At 44.5% G+C, this 27746-nt stretch overlaps 1 protein-coding gene and 1 non-coding gene across 2 annotated transcripts in view; both read right to left on the bottom strand.

Annotated features, from left to right (window-relative positions):
- TMEFF2 (transmembrane protein with EGF like and two follistatin like domains 2) overlaps positions 1–27746 on the bottom strand; it is a 138132-nt gene that overhangs the window by 95054 nt on the left and 15332 nt on the right. The window lies entirely within an intron of this gene.
- TRNAL-CAG (transfer RNA leucine (anticodon CAG)) lies at positions 24710–24792 on the bottom strand. Its single transcript has one exon. It is a non-coding gene; the product is annotated as a tRNA-Leu (tRNA).

Genomic DNA, 27746 nt, shown 5'->3' on the forward strand with positions numbered 1-27746 from the left:
GCTATGTCCTCTTGTCCTATCACTAGTTGCCTGGGAGAAGAGGCTGACTCCCACTCTGGTACAACCTCCCTTCATGTGGTTGTAGACTGCAATAAGGTCACCTCTGAGCCTCCTCTTCTCCAGGCTAAACAACCCCAGCTCCCTCAGCCATTCCTCATAGGTCATTCCACATGTCCCCACAGGGCTGCCAGCAGAGGCAAAGCAGTAGATGCTCACAAACACTTCTCTCCTGCAGGCACCCTAACTTTGGTACCTGTTATTTCTAAGGTCCATATATACCAACAGGCAGAGAGATGAGACTTTGGAAGGCAAATAAAAATTCAGAGGAAGAGCCTAATTTAAGTGCTCTGAACGTCCTCTGGCCCAGCCTGTCCCACTTGCCGTTGTGTGCAGGGGTGACCGCAGAGGTTGAGCTTCCCCTGGAGGCATCTACGTTCAGAGGCAAGTGGACAATGCAACTGCCTCCCTTTGCCCTGCCATGGGCGAAGGAGGTGGGGATTGTAACACATCATCACAAGTAATTGTATCAAAGGTAACACATCATCAAGGGAGGAGCAGGTAAGGAGTTGTGATTTTGTGTGCTTTTTGGTTGACGACATACCATCCCTTCAAAAAGCAAAACAGAATTCTGCCACTATGCTTATGTGAAAACATACGTGCATGCCAGCCCTTATGGTGATCACAAACCAGTAACAGTTCTTACTACACAATTTTGATCAAGGAAGAGTATTAATAAATACAAACACTTTCTACTCCACTGTAGGAAACGCTTAGAAACCAAATTCCAGATACAAAAAAACGATGCTTCTGAAAGCACCAATCTGGGGCAGAGTTATGGATGTTTTTTTACACACATCCAGTGATTTCCATTTTCTCTATTCTTGCATAAATCTATTTCCTCCATTAGCCCACTTAGTCAGGGTCAGATTTATGAGGGGTGAACTGGCTCTCTCAAAGCTCCTTCTACAATCGCAGGAAAACTATTATACTTATCTATATCTAAATTGCTTATTTGTAAAATGAAAATAACTGTACTCTCCTTGCAGAGGAACTTAACTTCATCACAAGATGTACACTCTGACTGCTAACACTGTAATATTCTTCTTTAAGCCATAATAATGCTGACATTTTACTAGTGTTTCGCTCTTCTTCTCTCAGAATTGTTAGAGCTAAAAACCAATGCTTCATACCATGTACTGAAATGCCAACGAAGAGTATGGTATAAATATACAGATATGAAACAGCATCTAAAAATGATGATTTTGATCTTTCAAAAGACAAATCACTAATCTCTGGCTCTAATGAGATATGGGATGATAAAGGTCATGCTGAGTAAAGGACTAAGCTGACGGATCAGTCTAAAAGTTTCAAAACTGATATTGCTGCTCTTGTCCCGTTGGGGAAAAGAAAAGCGATCCTTTTTCTGTATTGCAGCAGACTGTTACGGGCATGTTAAAGGGACCCATTAACTTAATGCAAGGACAATTCTAAACTCACCCAAGGATGTGCGAACTGAAGTGTGGTACTGTGGTATTTTAAATGCCACAAAATCATTCCTTTTATTCTTTCAAAATACACTTTCAGTCTGAAATCAGTAAAAGCCCTTTCACCTCTGCACATCTTTATGAGGATTATTAAAGTGATACAGTAGAAGTTGCCAGGAGACTGTGAAAGGACCTTTGGCCAACAGTAACTTGAATTAGCTGCTGATTTGAAAAAAACGAAATGCAGAGTAACACAACTTTTATTCAGTTTGGGACTTGCTAGTTTAGGACTTGATGTAAATCTGATACAGAATTGCCCACAAATAAGAGCACATCAGCAGAACACTACTGTGATCCTTGACTTAACACCTTTCACCCTCAACATTTCACTGTCACTCCCCGTGGGTTGCCAGCTAGTGTCTGGCACTCTCTGCAGAGCTCTGCAAAGAGCGGATCTCTCTTTGTTTCACTGGCTGATGCTTTTTCAGTGTTTCCTTTGCTCAGGTGAGCTGGGTGCTGTCTATAAAACCCAGCCCATGGTGCTTTCCTCTACAATTAGAACAATAAAGATCTGCAACCACTCGCACCGATAGAAGCCGGTATGGAATTGCTGGACTTGACCTGCTTCCTCTTTCTACCCAGTCCCCGCTGAACTGTCTTGTCCATCACTTTTAAGGTCTTTGATGAAAGCTAATGTTCTAATGCTAACTAAGCAAAAAGTCTGAGAAAACAGCCAAGCTTCTTCCTTTGAAGAGTCCATTCCTCTATGTCCCCACCGTACAAATGCTGTAAGGTGCAGCCAGAGGTGCCTTACTCTCTACCTCTCTTTCAGAAGCCACTTTAAGCTTATTCTGGGTTAAATTTGCAATTATGCTCTTAGGTACAGATCAGTTTGCAATAAACTAACCAGGTTCAGCAGACTGCACAAACAAAGAGTGAGGGAAGCTGCTCTGCAAACCACAGAAGGTAGGGAGAGGATGAAGTGAAGAAGAGAAAATGAGGGTACATTTGGGGGGATGCTGTGAAACGAGGCGGTTTTCCTTGCCGCCCAAGTGAGCTCATTATTGCACGCAGAATTCGAGGGAGATTGATTAATTGCAAAAGGGCCTAGAACGGACACTGTTATTGTCGTTTAATTCTAAATAAATACAGTATCATACAAATTGCATCTCAGGGGAACAAAAAAATCTTTTGTCCCTCTCAGCAGTAAGGAAAATACTAAGTAAACAGTGTTAACAATAGAAACAAAAGGATGGAGTCTAGCAGAGCTTTTAGGCCACTGACTCCATTCATAGAAGGGGGAAAGAAAGGAGAGTAAGGTACAATCTAACCTAATTATGGCTTTGTAAAAATTATTTTCAAGCCATTAACAGAGATTTGGCCTACTTAGATTGTAAACTTTTGGGGGCAAAGACTCGTTCTTCTTTGTACTTGCATGTCTTGCAAAATGCGGTCCGTATCCCTGATCAGAGCTGCTGGGTCCCCGTATATTAACCCACCACGCCATGAAGGTGAGCCAGCCTGGGCTAGCCACATGCCAGCAGCTGTGCCCACTGCCAGAGCACCTCTGAAGCTCTGACTTGGTATTAACAGCTGGCAAGGCAGAACATGGTTGGAGATTTATAGATATAGTGGGAAGAATTAAACCATTCAGTTTAATAATCTGTCCTTCCATGAAATGCCAGTATCTCTGGCATTAGAACAGGTAACCATCCTCTCTGTGCAAAGATCAGCATGAGTTAGGAGCCAGGCCAGGAAAAGCTTTTCCTGAAAACTCAGGGGTATACACATGGTCCTACCCAAAATCAGTCACCCAGAATCTGGGCCAGTGTAAAAAAAAAAAATTGGAAGAGTTACAAAGTTGAGGGGGTGAAGACCTCCTGGGGAATGACCCCAACTATCTTTCAGGCTGAAAGTGCTATTCACTGAGAATGAGCACACTCTTTTAGATTTTCTATTTTTTCCAGGTCAGCTGCCTGCATAACCTGCCATACACAGAGAACCGCTTATTGTCGTGGTTCTGTTGTGATACATAGGATACCTGCTGGCTTTGGGCAGGCCTCGGGTGCCGGAACTAAAGAAAACCACACAAGTGATTTCATGGAGTGGGAGGGGAAGGACTGGCGAGTCCTGCCCAACTCTATGACTGCAGAGAAAAAACTCGAGAATATAAATGCACCCTTAAAGATTCTGAAACCGAAAGGGAATAACAGTAACACACTATTTTAAAACAAGCTGATTTAGAGTCTTTCCTGATTCTGAAACGTGCTGTGAGGGAAGGTGTGGTGGAGAAATCCTGTGCTCCTAAATGGCGTGCACCTCCCAGCACCATGGCGATTACATTTCAGTTGTAGGTGAAGAAGTTCTATGGTGTAATTTATAAGTCATCTCCAATCTGTGGAAAGCTCTGGCATATTACGGTAAAAGTGTCTCGCTTCTTACACGGCTATCATCAGATGTCAGGAGTACAAGTGCTTGGTTCTATCGGTATTCAGCCTCATGCATAGATGTGAAAAACACGTGCAGAAGATTTGGCCAGAAGCATTATTTTTTAATTAAGAGGGGGAAAAAAAAGATCTTTAGAAAGCATCTTAAACTGACAAGGTGAGGTGTGTGGAATGACCTAAGACAGACAGGCACTGATTGAAAGCCATTGAGGTAATTCCAGAAGTAATTAGATCTTTGGACAACAAAGTGATGAAACAGGACAAATGACCTTTTCTCATTCGCGCACTACCAGCTTATTTTTCTGATTTGTTTCACTCTCCAGAAACAGTATTTCTTTTAAATACTAGCAGAAAAAAAATACGGCTACAGCACTGAGCTGGGATGCAGAGTATCTGGATTCAGTGCCTGCCTCGGCTGCAGACTTCCAATATGACCTTGGGCACACCCATTAATCTCTTGCATCTCAGTTCTTTAGCAGTAAAATGGAAGGAGAGCTACTACTTTTTCCTTTCCCACTTGCCTGTCTTCTGTACGGAGCCCGTAAGCATTTTTGGAGCGGAGAGTTTCCTGGCATAACCACATCTATAAATTCAGCAGAGGCCACACAGGTCAAACGCTGTGCTAGAAGTCAGCACGGAGAGACCAAAGACAGCATTTGGAGGCACTCTCTGGTCCCCATCCTACCTGCACCTGGGGCTCTACTCCAGCCTGGGAACAGGTCCCCAGGCTGGCCCCTGGCCAGTGCAGGGCTGGAGGAAGCAGTACTGCCTGCGCCGGTGGGAGATGACACCCTGCCACCCACCTGCCTGCCGCCACAGATAACCCAGTGGCGGTTCCCATGACATCAAAACCCCATCTGAAACACAGAATTTACCAACTGTTTAGAGCAGAGGAGGAAGGCAGGATTTAGGTCTAAGCCACACAGTAACTTTTATATAAGATACAGTATCAGATAATTACAGATTGGCCTTACAAAGTTATTGTGAAAATTTACCATCCTTGGGATCTAATTACCACTTTGCTGCATCTGTGAGAGAGCAAACATATAAATATGTACCCAGACACTGACATACACATTCTGTCTGTATATAATACGCAGAGATACCTATGCGTGTATGCGTACATATCATTGCACACCCACACGTGATCACATTGCAACACAGAGATGAACGTCAGAGTTGGTTTACCATCAGAATAAACATCCAACTTGACACATTTTTCACAAGACCTCTGTGAATTCAGGATAATTACATTTTTGAGGATGTATTTTGCAAACGTGCCAGATAATGCCAGAAGCATAGCTTTGAGCTGACTGCATTCTTACTCCCACCAGTGTCCTTGCTATGACAGTTTTGATACAAACAGTGTGTATTAGATCATTAGTACAGAGACAACCCTCTCTCCCTGCCATGCTTTTGAAGCTCGGTCTGATGAATGGGAACTTGCTCCTTTTGCGTTCAGCTTGGCCCATACATCAGAAAGCTGTGCCTAGGGAATGGCATCTAGAATGCCTCTGACCACGCTTCTGGGGTGTTCCCTACCAGCAGAAACAAACAAACAAAAATATACAACGTGCCTACAATCAATCAAGGTATAATTTTCTCAAAGCATACAGAAGGTCATTTATTGACTAATAAGGCAGCCAATTATCCAGGGTCCATTAAGTAGCATGAGCACTGAAACCTCCACCCGCATCCGTCAGATTCCTCCGTGCCCCATGCAGACAGGAGCGTGTGTGTGTGCCTCCCTGCGTCTGCTGCAGTCCCTCTTAAAAAGCAGAACGATATTTAACGTATAGAAATGTGCAAGAAGAATGAGTCAAAGATTTCTGTGCATGAACCAGGAAGGAGAGTGGGATTTTTTTTGTTTGTTTGTTTTCAAGTTTTAAACACTTGCAAAACTTGTAAAATCTCTCCCTTTGCATGAGACGACCTGGAAGAGGTGACAGTAATTACAACCAGAGCTGTCCAACGATGCAGTCTTACGCTCTGCATCACCCTTTTGCTAATCAAGTTGCTGTATTGATCACCTCTCCTTGGATGCTTTCCCTTTTGCCCCGGGGCCCATGTGGTGCTCTCTGTACGGGCTGTAGCTTAAGCTTTCCCGACTCCGTTACAGCAAGGCGCTGAATCTGATTTGCGACACAGCGAGGCAGCCCTGCACCACAAATACCACAGATACCTACAAACACAAAAATCTTTGAGCTCTTCTGTAGTTAAATCTGCTCCCCAGAGATCACATGCCATTTCTATCACTGTTAGAGAAGCACAGTAACTTTTTGATTTTCTCTTTCTGTCAGTCTCTGCATGACTCCCACAACTTTTGGATCAGATTTTAAAAGAATACTAATTCCCTACAAGCCTCATGAGAGTAAGCGGCTTCATTCAGATGAGATACCCCAACCGGAGCTCCCACTGATGGAAAGGCTGTACCAGAAATTGTGCTGTACTTGCAACATTAAGGAGCTTTGGAGGACAGAGCTACTGTGAATCCAGACCACAGGAACGGGCTTTATACGTTCTTCTGACCATGAAAGCATTTGAAAATCTGAATTTTGGCTATTATTACAAAAAGTAAAAATGAAGGCCTCCTTACAGCCATATTTATGGACTTGGTTATTTTTCATTTTTGTTCAAGATCAAATTCTGGCATAAACTGGCTCTTCTCTGTTGACTTTGCAATTACACACAATGCTTACACTGGCTCCACGTTGACCCTGCTGATGCTCCCTGTCATTTCTTCCCGACTTGCTCCTGTGCAATCTCTGCCTGAATACAGCAATGATGATCAGCTGCTTCTAAGAATCAGTGACCGGCTTAAAAAGATTTAGCCCAACTTTAATTAAAGACAGTTATTACAGTCACTTTTGAAATCCAGTCTTTTAAAAAAACAAAAACAAAACCACACCACCACCCAGTTTCTTTTCTGCTTTGCTAATAAAATTGCAAAAATTCGGCTGGAAAGTTCTAATGACAGCACTGTATATTTAAATTTCAAGATACACTAAGTTTAGAACAAGATAATGTGGTATTATAATTATGTTTTTTCCATTTACATATTTCCTATGTGGCACAAGACCCCTTTAATGAAAGCACGTTTTAGAGTCGCTTCAGCACCCAGCATTATTGCAAGTTTTTGACTGTGCCAGAAGCTTATCAGCTAAAATATGTTAATTTCTCTAATGGGATAATGAAATCTAAATGCTTTCAGGAAGACACTGCTATGATAATGGGTCTACTTAAGACACAACATTAGGAGAACCTTGATTACAGGTTGCTCAGTAGTTTCTGACTTCCTTAGGAACCAGAGTTTGTTCCATACCTAATTTGCTGCAAGAGTTGCTGGGAAGGAGGCTCATTTCCATTTACTTAGTCAATCATGTTCGGTAACGTAACCAACACAGCTGCTTGAAACAAAAACCTGCTAATACAATTGCATGACCCAGACTTAGAGACTAAGTGAGAGCTGCAAAGGCTTCAAGGATGAAGCGAGGCCAAACCATGTGCAGGGGAGCATGTGGACAGTGAGGTGGTGGCACTTACGTAAGAAGCAGATGGACAGTCAAAACGAAGTGACAGGTTTGACGAGAAGAGAAAAAGGCAGGGGAGAGTTACGTAAAGCGATGAAGATGGCCTGCCCGCTAAGGAAACCGCCTGGCCAATGTCTGCGCACATCTCTGGAACGAGACTCTCCATTTCTACTTCTGCAGTGCTTGGTAACTGGGAGACTCCCCCATGAGAGGCTCAAGACATTTGTATTTTCTACTGTGGGAGCTTCTCTTGGCTTTATAAAGCTGTTGACTTCCCAAGACCTGAACCTTATGAACGCGTGTCTCTTCCACATTCAGCACACACACATGCAGCCCTCAGTGCTAGCCTTTCCATTCCCCCATATTGCGGTCCCGTACGAAGCAGGATAACCTCACACTACCGATCAGGAAGGTGCAGAAGCAGAGCTGTGGTATCTGCTTTGCGTCCCCCCAGCCAACACCTTTACACAAAACACCACCCAGCAAAGCCCTGGACAGCTTAGTCCTGCACCCACCTTTGCTTCAGGTCTGAGGGATACACTGCACCTATCTATTTTACCATCTTGCAATGTCACTGCACGGCCTTCTTCCCTGACCACTCACCACCATGCCCGCTGCAGAGCCAGTGACCACTGCCTCACACCTTGGTTTTGCTGGGCTGTCAGCTGCCCGGCCGGATCACACACACACATGCTGCTTCATTTCTCCACGTATCCTACCAGCTGCAGGATCAGGCCACAGCTGGATCAGTCAGGACAGCAATGATTCAGCTTGTTGCTGGATGAGAGAAAAGGTACGTGGTGCTTAGAGAAGCTTCTTGTCAAGCAGCACCCTATGTACGTGCTAGCAAGCTTTTACCGAAAATTAGATAAAAACCTACTAAAAAAAAAAAGAGATACTTCTCTGCTTCCCAATGCATCACACCAAGTTCTGACCTCAGACATCACATCTGATTTCCATTATAAGAAAATCAAGAAAGTCTGACCCTGTCACAGAGATACGCTCTGTGAAAGGAAAGCTTGATATTTGTCTCGATGTGTTCAGCGGGGACTATGCTCTCCCTCGTTTTGGAAACAAATGGCTCTGTAAATCCAGCAGTATTGAGCTCAGCATGATCTAAGTGAACTAAATATTCTACCTTGGTATTTGCATTTTCTCTTTTATCAAAGCAAATAGTAATCCACTCATTAAATCCAGTATTTCTGTAATTAATTGGCAGTCATTACCAATCACCTTTGATTGGATTAGCTATAATTACAGTAAAATAATTCCCTGAAATTGTAAGTTATATTTCTGCATTTTTTTGGGTTTTGGATTTTTAGAGATACGAGCTTTAGGTGAGCATGTAAGAGATGAGAACACTTCAGAGGTAAATATTAAAACCCCCTCACTCTTATTTTCACTGAGCTTGTCTGTGTATTGCCTCCTCCTGTCCTCCGCGATCCTGTCTTGGACTCGCACTTGACAGACCCCAATTAGCCGAAACAGTGATTCATTGCTGCTCCTCCGCCGCCTGACCTGGCCCACGCTGCAGTGCACCGTGGCAGCTGGTGGGCTTTGATGGCCATCATGACTCTCCTCTCCTCAAGTGTCAGTCTGTCCCTGGCGTTAATCACCTCTTTCTGACACAGGAGGATCAAAGCCATGCCTACGTTTTAAAAATGGACATTTTCCTTGGCACAGCGTGACATGACTTTAAGGAGCCAATTCCTCTGAAATCTCAAGTTTTTCTGGCAGTACAGGTCCCTTCACAATGGCTCAAGTTAGGCACCCACAAACTACTCACCACGCTCTGGACTAATTGCCATATTCAAAATGCATCCCTGGCCCAGGTCTGCAGTGTACATAGCACCATGATCTTTGGCATGAATTCCAACCCAACTCACACTCTGCTTTTGGGAGGGATTATTTCATAGCCAAGGGTACTGCTGACCAACTACGCCTCTTGGGTTAGGCTCTTCCTCTGCTTACGTACATCAACTCAGCTCCAGGGACTTCAGTCAACATCAGTTGAAGACGTGGAGCACACTATGTACAAAAGGGACATTCCCTCGCACTGCACATGGTTTTAAAGCTGCAGAAGCCATCTAGGTTTCTCTGCTCATATTCTGAGATGAAATCAAATGTCATGTAAGGAAGAATCAAACAAAACGGGGGCAATGACCTATGGGCATAGCTGACCCTAGACAAATGGAATAAATTTGCTGGAAATACAGAGTTCTCATTCAAGACCTTTCATTTTTAAAATAAAATTACATGGCACCTTGGCAAGAGTTCTGGCACTGCTCTAACACCAGTCACAATTTCACATTTAATACATGCCGTAAAAATAGCGTATTTGATTACCATGAGCGTGTCATATCACATAAATGTAACACCATGCTGCAAGTTACATTTCCTACCATGTATATGAATGTGCTGCCTTCCTTTCCACTCACTCCAGCTCTCACAGCTCTTTGTGAACAAAAGTACAGCAAGATTTAATCAGGCTGAGCCATCTGAAACTCATTTTTTAAATAGGTGGAGTCAAGGTAGCTACTAAGAAGCATAAACCACAAAACAAAAGTTCTCTGGGAAAAACGAGGGAGTTGAACCAGGTGCTCTATTTTAAAAAAAAAACACCTCATAAATGATGCATATTTTATGCAACCTGACTTTATTTAAGGCCCTAGTGTTTCTATTTAACTAACCCCTTAAACAAAATGGGGCTTTCAACAGCATCTCCTCTTCCACTGCCACTGCTAATACATATACCTCTGGCCTGATCCATCTCCTGCTCCCCATTTTCCCCCACAGTTCAGGGCTGGTGGGTACAACACTCACTCCGATTAAAGAGCAAGTTCTTCCATAAGGAAGAGAGAAGCAGGACAGCCAACCACGATGCCCAGCACAGCATCAGACACAGGTTCACCTATCCCCTCCAGCTCCACTGCCCTCCCTCTGGGGAAAGCGGGCAGCTGCCCTTCCCCAGCCCCATCTGCGAGGTGCTTTTGGCCCGTGCCTGGCCCTGTGCTGAGCCACCTCACTGCACCAGTCAGCAGAGGACAAAGCTATGGACACACGAGCTGTCTTCTGCCGGGCGGTGTACTGAAAGTGCGCGGCGAGGGGCCGGGCAAACAGCAAGGCCAGCAAAACGCAGGGCAGGACCTCGGCAGCCCACGGTGAGATGAGCCGAGATTGCTGTGCTTGACAAAACAGCCGGATCAATATGTAAAGGAGAAAGAGGGTAGAGAAAGAGTAATTAGAAAGAAACGTTACTTTCCTCAGTTTCTCTTCAAGTTCCACGGCCGATCGTGGCATAAATGATGCGGAGCTCATATATTTAGCATCTTTGCTCAAGAAATGGCGTGGCCCAATTCCTTTTGCTTACAGTGTGTATATTGCTTGAAAATACAGCCTCTGACTTGATGCTCAGACATTAGACAGACATTAAGTATGTTAATATTGCAGTTGTAATTATATGTTTTTTTCTTCTAATTTTGGAAGGATAATTCTTTGGAATAATTACATAGAGGGTAACTAAGTTCTGGGAAACGTTTGAGTCACCAAGAATCACATCTGCACCCCAGCAGAAAGGCTTGGTGAAATCTTGAACATTTTTATCCCTGCTAATTATAAGAGCTGAGAAAAGCAAAAAGTTGGTTTATGCCTTTTAGGAGAAACACACGGAGCCTATTTGGAAGATGCTATAGGGATTTCCTGTAATGGAAACAGTATAGCTGCTATGACAAGTTTCTGACTTAAAATTTGCTGAAGATTCTCCACTTCGCAATTAGAACAGTATTTTACATCTATCCAATACCTTCCTGCTTAAAGAGCACGCAGCCAAACTACAAACAACAACATCTCTCAAATCTCACACGCTTCCCACACAGAACTCCCGCCTAGAGCCAGGGACAAAACGCAGGAGGATGCAGACAACTTTAGTTCGTAGTACAGTCACTGCGTAATAGGACACTAAAATGCTCCCAGAAGAACCGAAGAAGAAAATTGCATACAACTGAAACTGCCATTTAAATGTCAGGCTTGCCGAATCCCAATGCTGAAGCTGCTTATTTCAGAGCAGCCAAGGACCTCTGAATAAACAAATGAATAAAAAACAAATGGAACTTTTCCGAGTTCAAAAATGTGATTTTAAAACCTGCAGGTCTAACGTTTTAACAAATTCATCAGCAGCCGAAATAAGCTCAAGTGGAGCTGCTGTACCTTTTTCTCCTCCTTCCCTGCCCAGATGTAATGCAGATTTATTTCAGCAGCCCAGGGTCTCTTGGTAGTGTTTGTGTGCTACCCGCAGCTCTGGAGTCCTCTATTCATTCGCATTATTTAAATAATAATACATATGTATAATCCTCCTTCCTCCTGTAACTGCTCTACTTGAAGAACCAATTAATTCCATTTGTTACTTCCTGGTGTATTATTTCTTCTCTACATGCTGGAATCCCTTTAGGATCCCTGTCTGCCCTTGACTACTGATGATTTCCTTGGCTTTTTAATCATCAGAGCCTCTTCCCATGGATTTTAGAGCATTATTGTGATTGTTAATTTTAATAATGCAGGTTTTCATAGTCTGCACGTACTGCGGGCCTTAAAAAAGAAAGAAAGAAGGAAGAACAATCCTGCTTTCCATGGCTTTAAAATAAATTAACCAATTATTTTGATTTTTTTTTTAAATATAAGTAACCCACTCATATATTGTATGTCCATATCTTATGTGCTACATATACAAACACTGACGCTCACACAGCTCTTCTCTCCTTCTGTTACTGGTCTAAGCAATAGCCACAAAGTGCCTGCATCTTTACTCTTAAATTTAAAGAAAGAGAGCTTCCAGAAGAACAAGGTGGGAAAAAGATCAGCCATTTAAGCACCTTTAAACAGAAGGCACTGAATGCTAGTTGGCGTTGAACCCAGGACCTGCTGAGGAATGGCACACACCATTGCATCTCATGAGGCTACCTCACAGGTTTTTTTAAGACATTATGGATGAATAATATTTAGCATATTTTCAGGAATTCAGTTGTTGTGTCGTAAACACTTGATCAAAGCAGTCCGTAAGCACTTGAATAAACACTTAAAGGCACACAATTCAGAAACAAAGGCATTTCCTGAGGCATCAGACTTCAAGGATTCAAGTTTCAGATTGCTTGTGTTGCCTTTTGCACTCTTACGTGATTAGGGGAAGCATTAAATGCCTACATACCCCCGTGGCTGGGTAGATGGATTATTTAGCTCTCAGGTTTCAGGCAGAGCTACGCGACCAGATTCACTCCTAGAGCTGCAGCCGTGGAAGCGCCACTGGTCCTGCCTTCCAGCCTGCACCCAAACCACCCTAGCACGGAGTGGATGAAGGCTATTAGGAATCTTCCCCATTCTTCTGCTGAGGTGAGCAGCACAGTAACACCTTTAGTTTCAGCAAGGGCTTCTACTGATGTTTTTGAGAGCTGAATAAACACCATAAATGCAAACAGAAATGACACTTTCTCTTAATACTCTGCCCAGCACTGCTACCACCACTTGAAGTGGTGCTCTGGAGCGGAGAACAGCAGGGAGGGCCACAGGAAGTTTCTTCTTTTCTTCCTGTTACTTTGGCATCACTGGCCAAGGGAGGCCAAGCTCCTCAGGACGTGTCCCCTGTCCTGCTGCCTGAGCGATGCTGAGGTGCCCGCACGTTTTTTTTAAAACTGTTCATTGTGGCAGTGAAAAATTAGGTGTAGGTCTGAGATTGCAGTTACACCTGTCTGTAAATAAACAGTGCATCTGCTATCAGAGCTGCACAGACACCGAAAGGCTGATGTTTGTGAGGTTATTCAGGACCAGCTGAGATTCAGCTCTACCCCAGTTTTGTCCAAATAATGATTTCCAAATTAAACCCACCATAAGGCTGCTGATCAGACCACGAGAGAGCTCACGAGCATATTGTACCTATGAGCTTTCCAATGCTGCCTTAGTTCATCCTTTTAGTTACTGATCAACACAAGCACAAGAGTTCATCTGTTTTGAAGGAAGCCTTATTAAAAAATACAGCAAACCGCAGCCAGTTATGTCAGGTTATGGGAACACACCACAGTCAATCACCTAACAATTAGTAACTGTCCTCCTTATAAATAAAACTAATAATGTCCCATTAGCATAGAAAATAGTGTACAGAAAGCACAGGGCGAGTTGAAGTGCCGGGAAAGAAAACATTGTCAAGTGGAGAAGCGCTTCCCTTAAATGACACCTATCTTTTACAAGGGAGTTGAAGTTGAAAGGAGCAGACAGAGGCGAACAAAGTAAGGACCAGCACACAGAAGGGTCCTCAAGGGCGTTGTGTTCAGCTTTCAGAATCCCAGGAAAAAGAGGACATACAAGGAAATAGGTTTCATTCCAGCAAAAGGACCACTATTAAGCTCATTATCATATTGCCAGACCCCAGCATTTAGGCGTATTCACAGCTGATTCTCACATACAAACACATTTTTTTATATGAGACCATTTATGTTCACATTTACACTCCCACCTCGAGGTACAAGCCAAGCATTCGTTGGTTTTAGCAAGCAATTTCCACTAGGGTAGCTCAAGGATGAAGCTTCTTTCACCTTCTTTGGAAACAGCTGCTCCTGGCTATCACCAGTGACATGATTTGGAAATACATTGACCCCGGTCTGATTCATGATGAATATGTACATAGGAACATAAAAGTTGTCGGCATGCATTTATGCACAATAATGCACAAAAATATGCGTTAGGCTCCCTTGTAATGCTCATACCTACAAAAGGTTAAATAGCCCTAGGTGACGGAGAGCTATTGAAATGGACCTTTTTATAATGGCAAACAATAATGCATTCTGGTTACCTTCTGACATGGCTTACTTCCAGTCAGCATTAAGGAGAATTACTACCTGATTTTAATACATCTTGGTTCAATTTCATGCAGGCTTATTGTCTTCTAATTATCAACACAACGGTTTGATCTGCATCCAGATTAAGGCATTGCCCTGACTTCTAACACCAGAGCAACGCCTGTGGTGGCGTGCTGATTTCTCAAGCAGTAAGCAGTTTGCTGGTGTCTCACGTCCCCAAGGCACAAGTAAGCAGATGCTGCATTAAAGCCTGTTCAACAAAACTGCTTCAGTTGTGATATACATTTTTGATATAATATACTGAGTGCATTACAGTGAAGACTGCCAGGGACAGTAAAGCCATACAAATTCATTAGCAAGACCAGCTTCCCAATTAAGCCCAGCTGAAGACTAGATGTAGTTGAAAAGAACTGTCCAGAAGTAGCTGAAGTGAGTGGAAAGCGTGATCGTGTTTGCCCCAAGTGAGCATAGCTTAGTTTACCATCTCAGTTTTCTGAGCATCAGTTGGGATTGTTTCTCATCAAGGATGAGCTTCACTGACCTTTCTCTTCCTTTCATCACAAGGATACTGTGGTTGGCTTGAAAGCTTGAATTTTTTACAGCATTACTATTCTGAGCGTAAAAGCAGAGGCACAGCTGTTAACACGCAGAATGGGTTCTACATAGGAGACACTAGTAGCCAAATGTTGTGGAGCACCCACTGACATGCTTTCATTCATGGGCAGCTTTAAAAGATCAGAAATTGTGTCTTGTGTTTCCAAAAGACAAGCCAAAGGAGAAAGCATCATTTTCACTCTCTGGCTTATTTGCATTTCTTACCTACCCTCTGCTCCCTCAATTACCATTGTCAGCTGTAGGATGACAACTGAAGAGCACCTCTGGAGTACTCTGTAGCTAATCCTCTACACCACCTGTAAACTATATGGTGAATCAGCGATTACAACAGGAGCTCTTAAAAAGCACAAATTTCGCCCTTCCATCAACAGAGGGGAATCTTTGTTGCGCACTTTGAAGAAACCCAAGCTAGCAGAGGATTGTTATTCTAAACATATTTGTTTAAAGACAATGCCATGTATGATATACCAAAATCACTCTGGCCAGCAGCAGACTAAGGTTCACACAAAGCATCTGCTGGCTGCCTCTGGTAAAACATTACATTTGCCTCAACTGTGTTTATGGCATAACTGGCTGCTACTGCTAAGAGCTGCGTTACAGCAGCCTTGTGCGACAGCTTACATTAAAGGAAGAGAAGTTCTGTAACACAACCTCCTCCATGACATTTTCAGGATTGCTGTCTTTTATGAAGCCCTCTGGCACTAAATCTTTCCAGACAATAACAATGCAACCATCGTAAGGGGGAAGAGCTTTCCCCTCTCACTACTGGTTCTTTCTTCTGTGCTTCAGTGTATTCCTTTGCTGCCTCTCTTGGACATACCAACACGCACACCTGAGCAGTGTTCCCAAAAGCTCATCACCAGGCCATGGTGCCCTGTGATGTCTTCTCCCCCTCTTCTTTACATACATACATGATCATGAGAGTATGCTTACTTTTGTCTCCATGAGATGATGGCACCTCAATCACAGCTCATCCTCATGAGATGTAACGAAGATGAGTGTTGCTGGAACTTTCAGCATGTTTATAAGCTCAGCTGAGACATCAAGCTGAACCAGTCTAACCCCTTACGAATGACACTAAAAGTGACACCAAGTCCTAAAAAACATGAAGAATTTTCGTTGCTGGCCCCATTCCGAGACACTGCCATTTGACAAGGGGCATGGCTAAATGACTTCTCTGTGCCATTAAGACTGGAATTTGCAGGGATTTACACAGTGACACTTGTACAGTGGTAGCTGGTGCTACCACGTATGGTACAAGTAGCTGGGCACTAACTTAACCTGACCTCAACAACTTGTGCCATATGACAGCTCCCCGTGCTGTTCACCTGCTGTCAGATCAGAGCCTGCTGAGGATCTTACGTTCCTTCTACATCCCTTTAAATTAACAGCAGATCATCAGTTAGTTTTACAATGCCATTAAACACAGAAACAGCAGAGATGACCTTCTGAGGCCCTGATCCTGAAGTCACGGCACTTTTACAGGAAGGCAGAAAACACAGATTATATGCCTCACCACCACGTATCGCCTAAGAGGAACGGCGTTGTATATCCCCATTACATAGACTGCACAAGTAATCTCTTCAAGAAAGAGGAGACTTCTGAAACATCTCATGAAATAGGATGGAAGATTGTTTGTGGCACCATTTTTCCTGCCCCTAGCAGCTGTTCAATTCCTTAGTCAAGACAAAGCAAAATCTCTCCTTCCTATGAGTTAAGTTGAAAAGGAATGAAGCAGGAAGACCTAAAGATGAAGACAGGAAAATATGATGAGGTAGCCTGGTGAATTTCCAGGCTACTATGTGTAGAGGGTTCTTCCCATTTGTTTATCAACTTTGAACCTTCTTGTGTTATACCTTTATAATTGTTTTCAAATAACTATAATACTCTAGAAAATGACTTGAGGTTTTCTTTCCAAAACATAAATTACTGATAGATTTCTCTCAGCATTACTTCCAAATTAAGGGTACTTTTTTGTCCACCCTGGCACTGGCTTGAGATTGTAACAAAACGTAGATTATTTTCAATCTAGTTGACCCCTGTAAAACAGGCTTAGCTTAACACAACTGCCTGACTGCCCAGTGAAATCAAGAGCATCTCTTTTAATCAATGATGTTGTAGCACAGGAGTTGAGATGGAAAGGAGGAACCTAAACCTCACGTAGAGGGTAGATGGACAGGCACAAAGAAAACAGAAAAATCCTGTTGATGACTGCCCAGCACTAGCTCGTGCCTGTTAAAACTGCTGTTTCCAAGCAGTAAGGACGAATGTCTTAAAAACTTCATACATACTACTGCCAGTTCAAAAATGCCTCACGGTATTGTTTTCAAATAAAAAAAGAATTCAAGAAAATCCTCCTGAACGATATAAGGAAAATTTCAGCCCCAAAGCACCTGCTATCCAGCTAAAGGCATCCAGAAAAGAGCACCTTATAGCAGAGGAGCTAGAGCACGCTGCGGCGTCCCAACCCCAATCCGTCAGTAACACTAACAGGTTCAGATACAGATTTACTCTCCTGGTTAGAAGTAAAATGCTCTCTTTTTGAAAACAACATTATTGCTGCTGCCTATAGATACCACTTTGGCATTTGCCACCCTCACCTTTAGGAGCATGCTGAAGTGCTGAGACTGAGGGCCTCAGATTTGATCCACCGTGGGGAATACAGCCTGACAGAGGACACCATGTGAGTGACAAATGAAAAACCAAAGGAAAACGCCCAAGCACGTTTTTCCAGGACCCACAGCACAGGCAAGATGCGGGCTCCCCCTGCTGACACACGGGAACCCTGCCTGGCCCAGCCACCGCTGCCACGGCCAGGGGACAGCAGGGGGGAAACCCCAGGAGGAAGCCAGAAAGAGCTCCGACAGCAAGGATGGAGCCAAGCTTGGGACAGCCCCAGCACCTGAGGTCTCATGGTTTGACTGAGTGCCCTCGCTTCCTTTCGGGAAATGTAGTGAGTCAGAAACCCGCTACGGGAGGAGCTGGGGCAGACAGAAAGGGTGATGATGACAAAGGTGCCTGGGCAGGTGGCAGCCGGCCTTTCCACTGCTGTTATCTAGGTAGAAGCTCCCAGCCCAGTTCCCGCACACGGTCGGCTCAGCCAGGCCATCTTCACCACGAGCTGCGCTGTCACCAAGTCACCTGCTGAGTCTCTTCAGTGCTGCCCGCAAAGGCATCACACGGCAGTCCTCCTGCCAGCTTTTAAACGTCCCCTTCTGCTGCTTCTGTGGCACCCAGGTGAAGGGCAGGACCCTGCCCCTGAAGTCCTGAGCCACTGAGCTAAGCTCTCATTTTGAGCAGGTACACTCACATGCATCACCACCAACCCTGGCACAGCAGGTCACAGGAAGAGAGGTGGGACACCAAGGAGGGGGGCCACGGCCCCACTGAAGCTCCTCGCACAAACGGGGCAGGGGAACCTGCCCATACTCCACAACGCCACATGCTTCGGGGCCGAGTGGCCAGCTAAGAGGGGACAGCACTGCTGTGCCATGCAGCAGGGAGCTGGAGGCAGCAGCCAGGTGACAGCACCTCGTACTCACTGCGGGAAAGCTCACAGTTTGGCAAATACTCAGCCCCCCTAAGTCCCGAGGGGTTGTTACACAAGGGCGGGGGAACGCTCTGCACACTGCTAGCAAAAGCCTTTGGAGAGCCAAGGAAGAAAGAAAAGACTAACAAAAACTTTTAAAAATATTTGAGAAAACCTGTGCCAAAATCTCCTTAGACGTGTATCCATGACTAAGCATAAGAACTAAATTGCTACTGCTGTAGAGAGGGTGCTGCTTGCTGGTCACGGTCTAAATGCACTGATGCAGCAATAAGCACAGCTTAATTGCTAGAAGCTTACATATTAATAGAATTTTCAGTCAGAAACATGTGAAAGCCTGTAGGCTTTGGAGCAGTAAAATGGAATTGGGGCCGTATGGTGGCAGAACAAAGTCTGCTGGAGAGTGTTGTATTTTCTGCCTTTGATAGGGACTTTCCAGAGCTGTCAGCTGAGCTGCAGAATTAGAAACCTGACATTGCAGCAGTCACTTTTTAGATTTCAAGCTGTTCAAATGACTTGTCTCCAGGGAGGAACATCTAGCGCACAGGAATCAATAGTGAAACAGGTAAAGATGCCAGTGTACAGGGGCAGCCACCCCAGCACCGTGCCCCAGCCAGCCAGGCAAAGCTACTGAAAGGCAGCCGTGGGGAAGGACGACAGAAAAACTCGCTCCCTCTTTGAATCAGTACAAGAGAGATGCCACAGACTATTCACTGCATTTGTGAGATTGCAGCTTGATTATATTTGATTCCACGTTACAGACTGATCTTCCATGTGCCCTCAGTTCCCACTATGCCAGTGCTCCAAGCCACTTGCTGAAGAGATTATAAAAGAGCCTATTTTATCATATCTTCACCTCTGAATGCATTACAAGTGACATTGCTTAATTTTAGCCAATCTGAACAGCTAATTAGATGTAAACAGATTGAAAAATTGCACACACAGAACAACTCATTTTTCAAAAGGCCACTAATCTAAACAAACCTGAGTCCATCAATTTACTTCAACATTTGTCTAAATGAATTACAGCATAAACTTGTCCTGCACTGGCCTTGTGATTCATGTAACTGGCTCCCTCCTCTTTTGATGAAAGTCTCAGGCACTGTACAAAAGAATAAGTTATTTGTTTATCAAGGCTCAATTATAACAAAGCCGCAGATGCCTCTCTGTTTGAATCTAGCGGACGACGTGTATGAGCCAAAGCAATCACAGCCTACTCTGGCACCTTCTCTCTCACCTCCCAAACCCATCACATACACCAATAAATCAAAGCTGGGGAGGCTCTTTGTAGTAACAGATAAAAATCAAATTGTATTTAATCATGATCAATATGGGTTCCAACTTCAGAGCTCTTTGGATGCAATCCTCCCCTCTGCTCTCACCCCCTTACACCAGGAGAAATGGGAAGGAAAAGGATCCTGAATGGATTCTCCAGAGACAGTTGGTGATCCTCCTCCTCCTCAGAACTCCCTCCGAGCACCAGCTGGGGGTAGACCAGTAATTACACTGGGAATCAGAGCAGCACTGCAGACAGAGAGAAGCCCGAAGGGGCCCCTCATGACTCAGATGAGATCGGGAGCTGCTGAAGTTATCCAGTGCCAGACAACATGAAGGAGTCTTAGGATGAAATGCAGCGTAGTGTGGCCTGTTTTTAAATACAGAGCAATCAGCAGAGCATTATGCATGAGGTTTTCCACTTGCTACTAAAGCCCACATCTCTTCCATTACCTGCATATGTAAATGAACACAATGAGATGGGAGAGGGCAGAGAGAAAAACACTTGTGTGGATTTTGAAATGAACAAACATATCCACATAACCAATCCCTTTCCGGACTGCTTAACACCTTTCTGAAGGTGTTCTTTCTGAACAAAATAGGCTCATCTCAGCCTACTTATTTCATGTGTAAACTAATTTATGGTACCTAGAATTATAACGGTCCACTGAGCATTTGTCGTGACCTCCCATGCGAAAGAGGCCCAGGACTTTCAAAGACATCCTTGTTTGAGCAGAGCAACCCAGACATCCAAGTGTCAAAGCCTCAAGTGACGCAGAATCCTACATAACTTTTCATCGCTTACTTCTATGTGCTACTGCCTTCATTTACAAACATGCATCTAAACTTCACTCTGAGTTTCTCTAGCTTTATTTGCCAGCCTGGCATCTCATTAGACCTTTGCCTGTCAGCATCAAGAGCCCTGCTGCTCATTTGTGTTCCCCACACTGGTACTTACTGATCGTGACCTACGCACCCCTCTCCTTGCCCTTGACAAAGCTAGGGGCATCAAAGCTTTCACGGCAAAGCTTGCTTGCCAGCCACCGCCCTTGGCTGTGCAGAGCCTTCTCCCCTGCTTCTCAGTACTTTTGCAGCTGCAGCCACCACCTCCACTAAAGGTGGAGGTAATCTGACATCCTTACTCCTGCTCAAGAGTCTGCTTCTTAAATACATCAGGACAACGGTGGCCCTTTGGCCCACTGCATTCACAGAGGACTCTCACAATGAGCCCACCAACCACCAAGGCTCCAGCTTTTGTTGTAGCATCACTGTTTCCAGGGGAGTTTCCCCACCTCGCTGCTCTGGTTTCCCATCTTTGTTCTGTGGTTATGGCTTTAGGTTTGGCCACATCAGAAGGCCTGCTCTTGCACCAGTGGACCTAGTAAATCCGACTGGGTTGCATCAGTGAACTGTTCGTTTCTTACTTCCCCAGTTATATCTGCTGAGAACTTGATCAATGAGGAAAGTATGTGCCCACCTAGGTCACTGGCAAAACAAACAAATAAATAAACAGCATGAGGCTGGTCCCTGTGCTGTCCATCTAATAATGATAAATCCACTTACAATTACATTATGAAAGGCAGTTTTTACTCCACTAATTGTGCACCATGTTAATTTTGCATGATCCTTGTTCCTTAATCATAGCGTCACGCAGTGGCATGCCAAATACTTCACTGACATCCATGTACACTACATCAATATTGTTGTCTTTATCAAGCAAACTTGTAGCTTCATAAATAACATTTCAATTAGTTGACAAAATCTATTACATCAGCCCATACTGCTCAGCATTAGTTCTCATTTATTTCTTTATTAAGCAGGTCCGGGTCTGCATGCCCTGCTTTACCTCAATCAATGTCAGATTGACAGGCCTATAAATACCCAGATTTTTCTCCCCTACCCTTTTTAATACCCACACACCTACATTCTCTCAGACCTTTTGAACCTTCCCATGTTCTCGGACTTATCAGAAACCAACATTAAAGTCCCTTAACTAGCTCTCTTTAAACTCCAGCCTGCAAGATATTTGGAGCTGCTGAGGTCAAAAGGGTCTGGCTCCAGTAGCTGCTTTTTAATGGGTTTAGATAGGCACCATCATTATCTAGCTGCCATGGAGCTAGAACAAATGAGTTCAAGAAGTCCAAAGCATCAAAACAATCATGTGAAATATCATGGTTTTGACCTCTTCTTCCCCAAATCATGGTATTTTCAAAATGCAATTTGGAGTTCTCCCTATCATTGAGCATTTTGAGCTTCTATTCAAGTATTCTCCTGAGCAACAAGGACTAATAACATTTTATGTGCTTGTTTTAAATAAAAAGCTAAGCATCTTCTGTAACACTATTCAAACACCTGGGCTGAAAGACTTGTGGCAACATCTTAAGAACTGGTAGCACTGTACCATAAAATTTTAACTTATCCGGATTTGATTATAGAATCATTGAATCGTTTTGGTTGGAAAGGACCTTTAAGATCATGAAGTCCAACTGTTAACCCAGCACTGCCTAGTCCACTATTAAACCATGTCCCTAAGCACCACATCTACTTGTCTTTTAAACACCTCCAGGGATGGTGACTCAACTACTTCCCTGGGCAGCCTGTTCCAATGCTTGACAACCCTTTCAGTGAAGAAATTTTTCCTGCTATCCAATCTAAACCTCCCCTGGGCAACTTGAGGTCATTTCCTCTCGTCCTATGACTTGTTACTTGGGAGAAGAGACCAACACCCACCTCACTACAACCTCCCTTCAGGTAGCTGTAGAGGGCGATGAAGTCTCTCCTGAGCCTCCTTTTCTCCAGACTAAACAACCCCAGTTCTCTCATCTGCTCCTCATGAGACTTGTGCTCTAGACCCTTCACGAGCTTCGTTGCCCTTCTTTGGATTCACTCCAGCACCTCCATGTCTTTCTTGAAGTGAGGGGCCCAAAACTGAACACAGTATTTGAGGTGCAGCCTCACCAGTGCCGAGTACAGGGGGACGATCACTTCCCCAGTCCTTCTTGCCACACTATTCCTGATACAAGCCAGGATGCCATTGGCCTTCTTGGCCACCTGGGCACACTGCTGGCTCATATTCAGATGGCCATTGATTAACACCCCCAGGTCCTTTTCCACCAGGCAGTTTTGCAGCCGCTCTTCCCCAAGTCTGTACCATTGCGTTGGGTTGTTGTGACCCAAGTGCAGGACCTGACACTTGGCCTTGTTGAACCTCATACAGTTGGCCTTGGCCAAGCTGTCCAGATCCCTCTCCAGAGCCTTCCTACCCTCCAGCAGATCAACACTCCCACCCAACTTGGTGTCATCTGCGAACTTACTGAGGGTGCACTCGATCCCCTCATCCAGATCACTGATGAAGATATTAAAGAGAACTGGCCCCAATACTGAGCCCTGGGGAACACAACTTGTGACCAGCCGCCAACTGGATTTAACTCCCTTCACCACAACTCTTTGGGCCCGGCCATCCAGCCAGTTTTTTACCCAGCAAAGCGTATGCCCATCCAAGCCAGGAGCAGTCAGTTTCTCCCAGAGAACACTGTTGGAGACGGTGTCAAAGGCTTTACTGAAGTCCAGGTAAACAACATCCACAGCCTCTCCCTCATCCAGTAAGTGGGTCACCTTGTCACAGAAGGAGATCAGGTTAGTCATGCAGGACCTGCCTTCCATAAACCCATGCTGACTGGGCCTGATCGCCTGGGAGTCCTGTACGTGCTACGTGATGGCACTCAGGATGATCTGCTCAATAACCTTCCCTGGCACCAAGGTCAGACTGACAGGCCTGTAGTTCCCTGGATCTTCCTTTTGGCCCTTCTTATAGATGGGCATCACATTTGCTAATTTCCAGTCAACTGGGACCTCCCCAGTTAGCCAGGACTGCTGACAAATAATGGAAAGTGGCTTGGTGAGTACTTCTGCCAGCTCCCTCAGTACCCTTGGGTGGATCCCATCGGGCCCCATAGACTTGTGTGTGCCTAAGTGGTGTAGCAGGTCGCTAACCATTTCCCCTTGGATTATGGGGGCTTCATGGTGCTCCCCATCCCTGTCCTCCAGCTCAGGTGGCTGGGTACCCAGAGAAAAACTGGTCTTACTACTAAAGACTGAGGCAAAGAAGGCATTAAGCACCTCAGCCTTTTCCTCACCCTTTGTCACTATGTCTCCCCCCACATCCAATAAAGGATGGAGATTCTCCTAGGCCCTCCTTTTGTTGCTAATCTATTTATAGAAACATTTTTTATTGTCTTTTACAGCAGTAGACAGATTAAGTTCTAGTTGGCCTTTGTCCCTTCTAATTTTTTCCCTGCATAGTCTCACAACGTCCTTGCAGTCCTCCTGAGTGGCCTGCCCCTTCTTCCAAAGCTCATAAACTCTCCTTTTTCCCCCCTGAGTTCCAGCCAAAGCTCTCTGTTCAGCCAGGCTGGTCTTCTTCCCCACCAGCTCATCTTTCAGCACATGGGGACAGCCTGCTCCTGCACCTTTAAGATTTCTTTCTTGAAGAGTGTCCAGCCTTCCTGGACTCCTTTGCCCTTCAGGACTGCCTCCCAAGGGACTCTGTCAACCAGGCTCCTAAACAGGCCAAACTCTGCCCTTCGGAAGTCCAAGGTAGCAGTTCTGCTGACCCCCTTCCTTACTTCTCCAAGAATCGAAAACTCTACCATTTCATGATCACTGTGCCCAAGACGGCCTCCAACCATCACATCACCCACAAGTCCTTCCCCGTTCACAAACAAGAGGTCCAGTGGAGCGCCTTCCCTAGCTGGCTCACCCACCAGCTGGGTCAGGAAGTTCTCTCCCACACACTCCAGGAACCTCCGAGAGTGTTTCCTCTCTGCTGTCTTGTTTTTCCAGCAGACACCCCGTAAGTTGAAGTCCCCCACGAGAACAAGGGCTGGCAACCGTGAGACTTCTCCCTCCTCTGCAATATGAATAGACGTCTGCAAAAATAGAATATGTCGTCTGCAAAAGGGTTGTGAGTTGTCAGAAGTGGGATTCGAACCCACGCCTCCAGGGGAGACTGCGACCTGAACGCAGCGCCTTAGACCGCTCGGCCATCCTGACAGTGCTGCCAGAATCATGAGTCATTCTGGATTCCCAGGCTTGCACCACGCTCATTAAACTTGTCCTGTACGTGCATTTACATAAAGGAGGTGGCAATCTCGTTTGCTAAGTGTCTTGGAATCAGTCATGCCCTTCCTGAAGATAAACTCCCACTGACTTCAAAGACAGCAGGCAAAATTTCTGGTTTTATTTCCCAGTCTCTGAAAGGAAAGAAAGCCTCTTAGACAAAAGGGAATTTAAACATCCAGGGCAGAATATATTAAATTTGCCAGATGCAGCTGAGGTCTGAAACGTAAGAGTTAAGGAAGAGCGAGTACATGAACCTTGAGAGAGACTTGGCAGTTTTCATCCCATTTGTTCTTTTTAAGATCTCATGAGAGCATCTAACAAAATCTGATGTCACGCCAAAAACAGTTCAAAGCAAGCGCATAGTGAATCAGCTGCTTCAATCACTAAACCACAGAATACATAACCGAGATGCACAAGGCTCTGAAGAAGTTCTGGTCGCTCCAAGACTGCCTCAGGCCTCACTTGTGCAAGACATCCACGTCCAGAAGAAAACTTTAAAGTCAATGGCATTTAAGCATGTGATAAAAATTAAGCACGTGCTTGAACACATGCTCCTACCCCATGACGCAAGGTGTTTGTAGGAAGTGTGATGGAGCCATCTGAAACCTTGAGAAGCATTTTTCTTCCCTACGGAAGAACTCCCTGCACAGGAAAGCGAAACAGTGGGCTAGATTCGCCTCTCACTGTCATCACAGCTAATCTCCAGTGACTCCACAGTTGTCACAGGGAAAATTAATCCAGGTTTACAGAGATGTAGCAGACAAATCTAGTCAACTACGTCTCTCTCTTACTGTGTTTACAATAACTGACCAATAAATTACTATTCGTGATTGGATGCCCCCTTTTTAATCTGTTTGCTCGGGTATCATAGGATTTGTTTGCTGGTTGGATGACTTCGTTATTTGTGGATTTACAGATTGCACATGATTAGACAGCATATTTTGCATTTGTTTTGCTCCATTTTGATGTGGACAGGCAATTCTGACTTTTAAAGCAAAACCAGAGCATCCTGAGTATTTTTTGATGTAGGTGAGCATCTTCCATTCATGGTTTCTTTGTGTAGCTCTGAACTACTTAAAAGGAGTGCTAAAAACCATAAAAGACTGGGTAATTTAGGGAAGAGGCTATGAATGGACGCCATTCCTACTTCTCACATACAGAAGGCTGAGGATCTTTATGGCATCTTATACTAATTTTCTTGTGTTTTGTATGGATGGCTGAAAATGGGCCACAAATCATTCACTATGGGTCAAGTCTTTCCCATGGTATTGCTCAGTGTGGACAGTCTCCTTGAGGGGAGCTGTGCGTTCACACCAGGAACACAGCAAGGGCTTTGGCCCATTAATAACAAAGCAAGCACAAGGATAAAAACACATCACTTCTCATAGGATTTTTGCATTCTAACTTCAGAAGCAGCAGAAGGAGCAAGCAAAACATAGGCAGAACCCAGGCAACTAAATCCAAACCCAGTATCTCCCGCACTGGTACTTTATATATAACCGTGGAGAGTTCAAGTGCACAGGAGCTGTGGGGATTTGCTGGAACATCTCAGTCGAGCAGGGTCGATTAGCTCAGTACTTAGCTCAAATGAGAGCCTGAGAGGAATCCAAAAGCTGGTATTCCTGTCATTCCCTTTACTTCCTCGGATTTCCAAAACTGTTAATGCTTCCTACCCAGCACAAAATGCCCACAGCGGGGGCCTAACAGTTCAGCACTTGCAAATGCCCAACTGCTTCTCATCTAGTCAACAAAAAATAGGAACTTCACCCTTTCCTAATTTTTAAAGGCCACGAAGAGACATTAACTGCCTTTTCCTGACCTAACTCTTATATAGGTCAGATGTGCACCAGCCCTGAACTAGAAGCCATGTAATCATGTTAGGACAGTGAAGAGCCTGAGCTAATAAACCCAGCCTTTCAGAGAGCTTATTGGTTTGGGCTCGGTGCCATGCTGAGGTTAACAAGGTAAAAACCTGTTTAACAAAGGAGACATATATTTGACCATCCACAGTCAGGTCAATCATTTAAGATTTAAACATTCCCTCCAGAGGTATTTACCCAGTCCGTGCACGTTGCTTATAGTTGATTCTGTACCTTCTGATGCTGCTTTAAATTATACCTCCCAAACAAAATTAGCGTAGAAGCAGCTTTCCTGTTGCCTTACTGCAGTTGATGATGACCCCATAGATAGATCTGGGGTCAGCAGATGTTCTAAATTCACATGAGAGAAGCCTGTATCACCCGTTACACCCAGGCAAAGGAAGGACAGGATCTGTAGCTCAAAATATGAACCCCCTTTCTTTCAGAGGTTAAACTAGAATACTCCCGGTATTCGAGAAGGTGTGTGTACGTATGTGTTTATCAGCACTGCATTTTATACACTGCTTCATTCAAACCAATATACACTCCAGGTTTACAGTGTATTTTGGCTCAAGTGTGATTGCTAAGACAGTGTTTACAGCAATATTCATCGTGTTCTGCATAGCCCTGTCCATCAATCAACCTTGTAATAAAGCAGAAAGGGAAATCCGTGGAAAAGCAGCAGAGCTGCTGAATTCAAGTTAGTCATACAACACCAGCATGGAGACAAGTACAAATGCAACTGGGTCAAAGCAGCCATTTGCCTGTTAATTAAAGAAAAAAAGACACATGTGCTGCATTACAGTTTGCCTTAAAAAATAATTTAGGCTTCAAAGCGTTAAATTTTTCCTCCCTATTTTCTCTGGGTTAGTGTTTCAAGATGACTGCTGCTCCATACAGATTTATAATATGTATGTGTTTACTCACACGTCTCTAAGCCAACAGGAAAGGCAGAGCAGAATTCCAAATCTATCATTAAATCTACATGTTGGCACCTACAAAGAGCTGCAGGACTTCAATCTTTCC

The sequence above is a fragment of the Nyctibius grandis genome, chromosome 9 (assembly GCF_013368605.1).
Source record: "Nyctibius grandis isolate bNycGra1 chromosome 9, bNycGra1.pri, whole genome shotgun sequence".
Lineage (NCBI taxonomy): Eukaryota > Metazoa > Chordata > Aves > Nyctibiiformes > Nyctibiidae > Nyctibius > Nyctibius grandis.